The 10,077-nt window shown below is 53.8% G+C and overlaps 1 non-coding gene across 2 annotated transcripts in view; it reads right to left on the bottom strand.

The window, feature by feature from the left end:
- Nucleotides 1-8,978: 8,978 nt before the first annotated feature.
- LOC104911292 overlaps nucleotides 8,979-10,077 on the bottom strand; it is a 7,161-nt gene continuing 6,062 nt past the window's right edge. For both annotated transcript variants that reach the window (XR_004160014.1, XR_002115571.2), the window contains exon 5: nucleotides 8,979-10,070. This is a non-coding gene — a transcript (uncharacterized LOC104911292). The remainder of the gene's footprint in view (nucleotides 10,071-10,077) is intronic.

Here is a 10,077-nt window from a genome sequence, read left to right as displayed (position 1 = left end):
GGTTGCAATTTTGACTTCAGAGAAAGCCCAGGAAAGCAGCCACCTAATTACCTGGAGGAACCTGCTCCATGTCACTCGTTGCAATGGAGAGTCTCATCCTCAGCCATGCAAAACCCCCAAGGAAACGCAGTGCCTGGCCAGGACCTGGAGCTCTGCAGGTGGGACGTGTTTCCCTTTCAGAGGGGTTTTGTGCAGGTGGGTCATCCCACAGCCAGCTGGTGAGCACAGAAAGAAAAGAAAGCAGCAAGAGGAGGGTAGGGGCAGGTGGGCAGGGGGAGAGGAGCCAGCTGCTGGTCCCACCTGCCTGCAAGGTGTGTAACGTGGTCTTCATGAAAGCAGGGATGGCAATCCTCAGCTTGCCGCTGAAAACTGAGCTCTATAGAACACAAATAAAGCTGACGTTAAAGGATTAAGGATGGGAGAGGAGAATCCAGCAAGCTGCTGCCCAGCCAGCAGCCCCAGAGGAGCAGGGTGGTGCTGCTGGGGGTTTGTGGGACTTGGCACCGTGGAAAGGTCAGAAATCTTTCCATCCTCTATCTGGGAATTGCTGCAAAGCCACTGCTGGCAAATCACAGAGTTGTTCTGGTTGGAAAAGGCCTCCAAGATCACCAAATCCAACCGGAGCTGGGGACAGCAGCACAACTCCCTGGGATGACGTATGTCACTCCGGAGCTCACCCTGTGCTCAGCCACGGGGCTGAGGGGTCGGGATGATCCCCAGTGCAGTGGGCACAGAGCTGCTCCCCTTCCTCCCACGGCTCCTGCAGGCTGCTCCTCGCATAGCAGCACCGGTTTGAAGCAGAGGCAACAGGAGTTACCCAACCTCAGTACTCTGAGCAGCTCCAGGGCAATGGGAAAGTGCAGGAACTCGTCAGAGCTGCAGTTGATCTGCAAATATTTATTTGCTTATTAGATGGCATTTGGCTAACAGATCCTGAGACGTTCCAGAGTGGGAGCTGATAAACCTTCCCTGGAGCTCCACCAGCGCCTTGCCCAATGGCCAGCTTGCCAGCATCCCTAATTAAACCCGTTTTGCCTTCTTAATGGAGCCCTGGGAGTCAGCCAGCGGGGCAGGAGGCGTTCCCTGTGAGGAGGGACGGCGGCATGCAGAGGGCTGGCAGCCCCTCGGAGCCCGGTGAGCACACCGTGTGGGTGCTCTCCATCCCCCCGTGCACAGCGTGGGGCTGGGAGGGGCCCCAAAGCGAGCAGGGCACACGGAGATCTTTGTGCACAAGATTTCTGGAGCATCCCGTGGTCCCCTCCTTCCCATCTCAATGTATTCCTACCTGAAGTCCCGACACCCTTTCCACCCTTGGCATTGCCTCTCCTTGCTGCCTGCCCCATCCCACCAGCACAGCCCCAGCAGTCCCCATGCTCCCATCCAGCGGGGCCGGTGCCAGATATGAACTCAGGGGATGACTCAGCCGACAGTTCGGATGGAGCAGGGACAGCCTCACGCTTCCCTTCCAAGTCTCTAGCTCAGTCCAGCCCAGCACAGGCTGTTCTGGAGCATCCAAAAAGGTTAGTTAACTTGAAATATGGCTTTTCAAAGGGTTTATTACATTGCCCCTCCTTCAGACCGCACGGTGTGGCATGTGCATGCCATGGGGATGGGGGATTTGGATCATAGAATCATAGAATGGCTGGGTTGGAAGGGATCAAAGTTCCACTCCTGTTGAGGGCTGGCTGCCCCCCACCAGTTCCAGCCTCCCAGGGCCCCGGAATGGCCTCAGGAACCTGCGGGGATGGGGAACCCACTCCTCCACCCACAGCTTTGGGATGTTGGAGGGTCCCACAGGGCACAGGACTGGGCCACTGGTTCTGGTGGCCCTGCCATGCCCAAGGCACTGCCAGGCGGCAGCGTGCCCGTGCACAAAGGAGACATCACCACCACGAATGGACGGAGCGTGGTGGGAACGCGCAGCGTGATGGAGCAGAGCAGTGCTGGGGAGGGTGGGCAGAGTTTGGTGCTGAAATGCTTCATTTGGGTGTTTTTCATTTCGTTTGGGTGTTCTCCTGCACAGAGCTCACTGCTTGCAAACAAACAGTGCTTTCTGCTCGGCAGCCAGCCTCCGTGGGAAGGCAGATCGTGCACAAAGGGAGAGCTCGCCCGACGCCAGCGGCATCAGCTCTGTGCTGGTCCCAAGAGCAGCTCTGGGCGGGCCCAGACAAGGCTTTTCTCAGTGTTTTGTTAAAAAATGCGAAATAAAAAGCCCACAGAAATGTTTTTGGAACTCTACAGCTTGTGCCAGCAGCTTCCCAGCTTCTTGGGATGGCCTCTACCCCAAGAGCATCCACGCTGCTGTGGTGTTTCATACGCACAAAGCCCTGGACATTTGGTCTGCTCCTATGCACAGCTCCTGGACATGAGCATCCTTCTGCAGGCCAAATGTTGGCCATGCATGGCCGAGGGACCCAAGGGCTCTGAATTACATTTTGGGTGCTGCTGGTGGACCTCCCCAGCAGGACCTTCTCCAAAAGGAGGAGATGCTTTCTAGAAGATGCTTCACGCCTCTGGGCAGCCTGGTCTGGTGGTTGGTGATCCTGCACATAGCAGGGGGTTGAAACTGTGTATTGTGAGTATTGTGGTCCTTTTCAACACAGGCCATTCTATGGTTTTGACCCATGGGGTGAAATAGTTTGACAGCCTGCAGGCTGAACATGTCTCCAAGAGTTTGGGGTTAGCCAAAAAGTCCTATTTCAGTATGTTCTAAAGAAAAAGCTGCCAACTATTTCACTCCAACGCTTAGCTGAATTAATTTTAATATACGCATGAGAGGAGTTAGAAAAAGATGAAACCTGCATCCAAATTTTCTGTCCTTTTTCTCCCATGCCCAAATACAGCAGATCTAAGCCACTCATGGGATTTTCTTCCTGCACCCAGGCTGGCAGATTGCTGAGAAGTGTGTGGGCAAGGGAGGCCAGAATGGGGAAAACCAATGGGTGCTGTGTGCTGCTGCAGGAGCAACACATTGGCTCACCCAGAGGCTTTTGTTTTGGGGTTCAGTGGCTGCTTTGGGGGTTGAGCTGGAGCACCCACCATCTTGGATGCTTCAGTAAGCATCTCTCATTTTAAGCACCTCTCACTTCCAAGCGCTTCCCAGAGCCCCAAAAGTGGCACGTGCAGAACCACTGTGGAAATCTGCCCATAGATCCGCAGCACGTGGGGATGCACATGGGGGATGCCCAGGAGCTCTGAGCACTGCAGGTCTGTGTGCTATTGCACACAAAGCTCTCCCCTTTGTCACAACAGCTTTCTCAACTATGTTTTGGGGAACTTGTACCCAACCCAAATTCTGATCCCCATGGCAGTAGCTCCACTGAGACAGCAAACCTCCTCCACCACGATGGCATGGATCCAGCCCTTGGATCTCTTGGATGCACACGGACAGCACGGACAGAACGAGTGGTCACGGCCTTTAATTTCACCAGAGAAGGTTCAGGTTGGATATCAGAATCATCTATGGCCAAACAGCAGCCTGTAGGAGCTGTCAGGCACGGTGTAGGGCAAAAACCTCCCATCGCAGCCGTGCTGAAGCAGAGGCTGTGCGTTATTCCCTAATTATGTCCCAGTGCATCACTCATCATGAACTCACCGACAGCCCAATCCACGTGGGCAGATTGCAGGAGGCAGGTTTTGCCCACAAACAGTTGTGCTCTGGGCCTCCTCCTGGCTGCAGAGCTCCAAGGAGGGCGGACTCCTTCCTGTTTTCGGGACTCGCAATGACTTCATCGTGTTTTCTCAGCACAGATCAGAGGTTTAATGGAGAAATGTGTTGTGTTAATCCATCCAGTGGGTTTGTGGGGAACGGGGAAGAACAGCGGTGTGGGAAAAAGAAGGTGGAAGAAGAAAGAACAACACGAGAAACAAACAAAGCAAAGAAGTCCTTCTACTATTCCTACTACAGGATGCGCAGCCTGGATTTGGGCTGGAAGTGCAGGATTTGAAGAATGTGCTATACTCAGCCCCAAAAGGAGGCACTTTACTGCTCCCTCTTAATTAGGATGCTGCTGCAAGAGGAGCAAGGACGCGTCCCTCGCCCCAGCCATCTCCGTGCCATCTATCTCCCAACAGCTCGTTTTAATTATGCAATTAGAGTGTGTACAAAGCTTTCCGCGAGCATTAGTGGGTAATTAAAACAGATGGTGAGCTTAATGGGACTGACTCCTCTTTCTTTTCGTAATTAATGTGTTAACAGTTTAGGGGCCAGCCTGCGGAGATGTTCTGTTATGCGGGGTTGGACACACGGCCGTGGAGGTGGTGGTGGCTGTGACCAGTAGGACAAGGGGGAATGGCTTTAAACTATAAAAGGAGAGATTTGGGTTAGATGTGAGGGGGAAATTCTTTACCCAGAAGGAAGTGAGGCCTTGCAGTGCCCAGAGCTGTGGGTGCTACAACCCTGGAGGTGCCCGAGGCCACAGTAGGGGTTGGAACTGGATGATCTTTGAGGTCCCTTCCAACCCAAATCATTCAATTATTCGGCTTTCCCAGCCCTCATCATGCTGATAAATGCAGATGGCAGCAAAAAGGACACCAGCAAAGAGAACGTGTCTCATCCCATTACACTGAGACCAAATGAGTCCATTTCTCTTGAGCCCCTCTCTCCGGCCACGGATCCAGCCCCTCCATTGCGCAAGGAGTTCGTTGCTACAACAGAAAATGCAAAAAAACATGGAAACTTCTCGCCTTGGCCAAACCCAAACTCAACTGTATACACAGCATAAAATTTAGTTGCTTTAAACTTGCATTTTTTGGCTCAGCTCTCCCAGCCACATCCTGAGCCCAAATGGATTGAATTACCGAGTGCAAAATAAATTCCATCTGAGTGGGCTGCGGCTGTTTTCTGCCCAAACAAAGGCCGAGGTGTTTGCTTTGCCTCTTTTTTTTTTTTCCTCTTTATCTTCTGAAAGAAAATGAGATGAGTTCATCTTCCTGGAGGAGGAGAGGCCAGGTGCAGCTGTCCTATTGCCCCCAAGTGCTGCTGCTTCCTTGTGACCCACTGTTGTGGCAGTGGGACGTGGGTTTGGTTCATTGCATCCATCTGCATGTTGGCAGGGTCAGCACCTCCCAGCTGTCATCAGCCTCTTGGATGGGTTTCATCATTGGCTCCATCCACCCCCTACCGATTCCACTTCCATATGGGAAAAATGTCACGAAACTCTGGCACAGGGACCGGAGAGGTTGTGGAATCTCCTCCTCGGAGATCATCAGAAGTAACCCGGACACGGGGTTGGGACACAGCTCTGGGTGTCCCTGCTGGGGCAGGGCTGAGCCAAAGGGACCCAGAGGACCCTGCCAACCTCAACCATCCTGTGACTCGGTGAAATGGTAGCATGGCTTTAGTGATTTGCTTCTGCTGTAAGCAGGCAGGGCCAAAGAGGACACCGTCAAGGGAAAAAGCACATAGGGTTCACAGAATCACAGAGTGCTTAGGTTGGAAGGGACCTCAATGACCATCCAGCTCCAACCCCTGCCGTGGGCTGGGTGCCCCCAGCTCTGCTGCCCAGGGCCCATCCACAACCTCGGGCACCTCCAGGGATGGGGCACCCACAGCTCTCCATGGTTTTTTCTCCTCCTGCTGCTGAACCACTCAACGTGCTCTGAGATGTTCAGCACAAGCTCTGTGCATGCAGGCTGCAGAGCCACAGGCAGGAGCAGGGACGCGCTATTTGCAGACCAGAAGCACGCCGGATGCGGCGTGACCCCTCATGACACAGATTTATTTATGGGATGTCTGAAGAGCGCTGCGCATATTTAAATAATCCCTTCAAAGGGACTGGCAAAGAGAAGTTGCTGAAGAATTGATGAGCCAAGCTGACACGGGGATTTGATCTCGAAGCATTTGTGAATTTTATTAATAACTTCAGAGTGGGTGTGCAGCACCCCGCACTGCCTGCACCGCACCACGGGGCTCCCCGGGCCCCATCCCCATCGCTGCCCATCAGGATGAGCCCAACACCTCCTGCCCAACAAAAGGCAAAAAGTCTTCCCCAGAAGAGGTGCACAAAGCCAGTGCTGCCCTGGGAGAGCCATGGATGCCAAGAGGAGGGCTGCAGAGCTACGGCAAGTGCCAGGTCTCAGCATCAACAAAAGTCACTGAAATCAGTGCAGAGCTCCTCACAGGTACGGAATTTAGCCTTGCAAAGCACCAGGAAGACAAAACCATCCTGCTGTGCCCGTTTTACAGGTAGAGACAGAGGCTGTGTGAGTCACCTGGGAGGCTGCAGCGGGACGTGACCTCCCTGTGCTTGTGCCCTCACCCTCAGCTCCTCTCTCTCTCCAAGAAAATGTGCCCAGGATCCCAGAATTCCACAGATGTGCCGGAGGCAGCGGCCAGCTGAAGAACCCAGAGAGGTCAGCACCCAGAAAGAGCAAAGCCCCATGTGCAGTGCTCACCACCAAGCGGGTGAGCAGCCCAGCGCCAGGCGGGAGCTGGGCATGGAATCATAGAATCATAGAGGCTGAAAAAGCCCTCTAAGATCACCCAGTCCAACCCTCAACCTATCAACCATCAGCATGTGCAGGGCTGCTGTGATGGGCACACATCCCGTGGGATGGGAGCAGCACCAGCACAGCTCTGCGAGGGAACAGAGCAGCACTTTGTTCGTGGCCTCGTGGGAAGCACGGCTCCTCCGCCTCTTCCTCCCCATTTATCCATCCTTTCCAAGGCAATTCCTGGGGCTGATGGCCATCCCCTCCAGCTAATTAGCTCGCATTTTGGAAATGGGCTGAGAGCCCTGACAATGCCAGGCTTGTGGGTCAAAACCTGCTGCTGGGGAGCTGGCTGCTGCACATTTAACACAACTTCTGCGAGGCAATGCCTCCCACCCTGGGGGCCCTTGGTTCTTCATTCTTCAGCAAGCAAACCCTGAACCAACTGCACCATCAGCTCCCATCACTCAGCAATGGGGCTGCCTTAAATCACATCCTGCTCTAGGGAGTGCTCTGCATCACAGCATTGGCCAGGATGGGAACTTAAGGTTAAAAGCAGTTTCCAAAGGCACTCGCAGCCTTCCTCCTGGTCCAGATCCAAACCCCTACAATTACTGAATCTTTAACATTGGAAAAGATTTCTGAGATCCCCAAAGGCTTCATGGCGCTTAATTTAACCCAGTGCATCAGCAGGTGTCAGATTGGATGTGAGGGGGAAGTTGTTTGCTGTGAGAGTGGTGAGGTGCTGGAACAGCTGTCCAGAGAGGCTGTGGATGCCCCGTCCATCCCTGGAGGTGTTCAAGGCCAGGTTGGATGGGGCCCTGGGCAGCCTGGGCTGCTGTGAGATGTGGAGGTTGGTGGCCCTGCCTGTGGTTTGGGGGGGTTGGAGCGTCGTGATCCTTGAGGTCCCTTCCAACCTGGGCCATTCTGTGATTCTATGATAGAGTGGGGAAATTAAGTTCCAGCACTGACATCCATTGCTCTGTGAAATTTACGGGGCCTGTCAATGCTATAGATGGTGCAAACCCATCCTGCAGAAAGCAGATGGCCAGCCAGCAAAGCAAGGCTGGGGCAGCAGACAGCATCAGGCTGGTGCAAGTGATGTGTGCACGTCACAGATGGTGCTTTCACTGGGGGCATTCACCCAGCCCTACCCTGCCAGCAAGCTTCCTGCCCTGTGCCATGCAGAGTAACTGAGACATGGCCCCTGGCACTCAGCAGCCGGAGCAGCAGGTGTGTTTGTGTGATGGGAGCCATTGGGCCAGACTGGCACAGCATCCATGGGGTTAGGATGCTCCTGTCCCCACAGACAGCCAAGGTCAGGCTGAGCACCTGATGGAGCCATGGGAATGGGACCACACGGCCCTTAGAGCCTCCTTTCAACTCAAGCCATTCTGTGATTCCATGAGTCTCTGGATACAGCAATCCCTGCTCACCCATTTTGGGTTGGGCAAGAGCAGTCACCCCCATCTGTCTACATGGAGACAAGTGAGCTGGTGGTAATGGGGTGCCAACTTCATTTGCAGTGATTCAGTGACCTTCTCCTGGAGGACCTGCAGTTCTCAGCTGCATATTTTGACGTTCCCAAAGGAAGAGCAAGGCCTGAGAGTACAACTGTCCCTCTCCCAGCCAAACTCCCTCCCTGAAATGCTGCACGGAGCCTGTTTCTGCGCTCTGCACTCAAGCAAAACCTCCCACTGCTGCTATCCCCTGCCTAGGAGAAGCTCTCCTAACGGGGACACTCTCTCCCTGTGCAGCAGAGATTTACTCTCCGCACTCCACCAGAGATTATCTCCCAGCGCTGTTATTCCCTTATCAATAATTCACAGTGCAGCCGCGCTGCCTGCGTTGCCCTGAGTTGGCTGTGATGGAGGAGCAGCCGTGAGTAAGCGCAGCCCCGCTCGGATCTCTCCTGCTCTGGGCGAAGCAGAACGAGTAATTCACACTGCAGATGACTCACGGCCCCAGGAAGGCTCTCGTTTTAGCATCCCATGGTGGAGAGCACAGCACGCACCCCAGGGAGGGAGAAGTGCCAGCGATGGATTGGGAACTGCTGCTGCTTCTTTGTGGAAGGAGCTGAGCCGCTTCGTCGGTACGCAGCAATACGCATCTCTGAGCTGGAGAGGTGGGCTAAGGGGAAACGTTTGGAGAAATGAAATCCTTTTTCCTGCTTCTTATGCTAATGGAGAAAACCAAGCTGATTTGCAGGAGGACGACTTAGAGATACCTAATTCATCAAAGCTTCCATCTGTTCCCATCCTCACGCTGACTGTCAAAAATCAGCTTTCCTTCAAGCAACGCCCGCGTCAGTTTGAACCAAAAGAGGCCAATTCTGGAGAGATTTGTAAATAAACAGCTTCTGCAGATCCAGCCAGGAACAACAGACATGGGCTGGGCCCGATGGGCAGGAATACGTCGGGACTGGGAGAGGCAGCGAGGAGAGAGAAGGGACGGACGGACCAGCCAGATGCAACAGCCCCCAGCCCGAGGGCAGCACCGCAGCTCCGTTCTCCCCCCCGCCCCCCCGCCCCGGTCTTTCCAGGCGGTGACAAAGCCCCAGGCTTTGCAGGGAGCAAACCCTGACAAAACCAGCTCTGCGAGCAGCTCGCACACTGCACGGCTCTGCTGCCACCAGCTGACTGCTGCTTCCCCAGCCTGGCCCTGGCCAAGGGCAACGCGCAGTGTGAGAAGCAGCGCGGAGATCAAAGAATGGTTGGGTTGGAAGGCATCTCTAAGATCACCTAGTTCCAAACTAGGGTTACCAACCACTGCAATAGGTACTGCCAGCTCAGGGTGCCCATGGCACCATCCAGCCTGGCCTTGGGCACTTCCAGGGATGGGGTACCATACCGTAACGTGGCACAACTTGGCCCTGTACCCACTGTATGCACATCTATCAACTCAAATTACTTACACTGGTTTGTTTCACGCTTTTGCCATGCTCTGTTAAGCTATGAAATTATTTCTGGTCTTGCTGTAGAAGAAACATTTCCTTCAGGAATAACATTGGTCCAAGCAACCTTTAAGTGCATCTCCAAGGCTGGATATTAGGAACAATTTCTTCTCTGAAAGAGTGGTGAGGTATTGGCACAGCTGCACAGGGAATGGTGGGGTCACCATCCCCGGAGGTGTTCCAGAGCTGTGGGGATGTGGCAGTGGGCAGGGTGGGACAGGACAGGGATCTTGGAGGTCCTCTCCAAACTGAATGGCCCCATGATTCCCCTGGCTTGGTTTCCTTCTTACAACCCAACAACTTCTTCCACCACTTTTCAGGGTAGAGCTGGAGTAAACCATGGAGAGACACGTTCCAAAGACCTTTACAAACAGATCAGTGCTCCAGATGGAGCAGATCTCTGTCTGGGACATTTGAGTTTTGGTGAGGAACATCGGCTCATGGCCAACTACACAACTGCAATGGACAAATCCAAAGAGCAGTGCCCATGAGCTCCACAAGTGCACACATCTCTCAAGATCCTGCCCCAAATTTCACAGTTTTGGAGCTGAAATCACTGTCACGGCAGCAGCCGATTTCCTGGGTGAGCAGAAGACACAAGAGGTGTTTTCAGAAGTGACCACAGGACATCAGGATATCACGCGCTCTACATAAATCTAGCCAAGGGTTATTTAATCAGCAGTTCCTAAAGA

The sequence above is a fragment of the Meleagris gallopavo genome, chromosome 5 (genome assembly GCF_000146605.3).
Source record: "Meleagris gallopavo isolate NT-WF06-2002-E0010 breed Aviagen turkey brand Nicholas breeding stock chromosome 5, Turkey_5.1, whole genome shotgun sequence".
NCBI lineage: Eukaryota > Metazoa > Chordata > Aves > Galliformes > Phasianidae > Meleagris > Meleagris gallopavo.
Note: the sequence above shows the minus strand (reverse complement) of the source record. Positions and strands in the feature narration are given on the sequence as shown.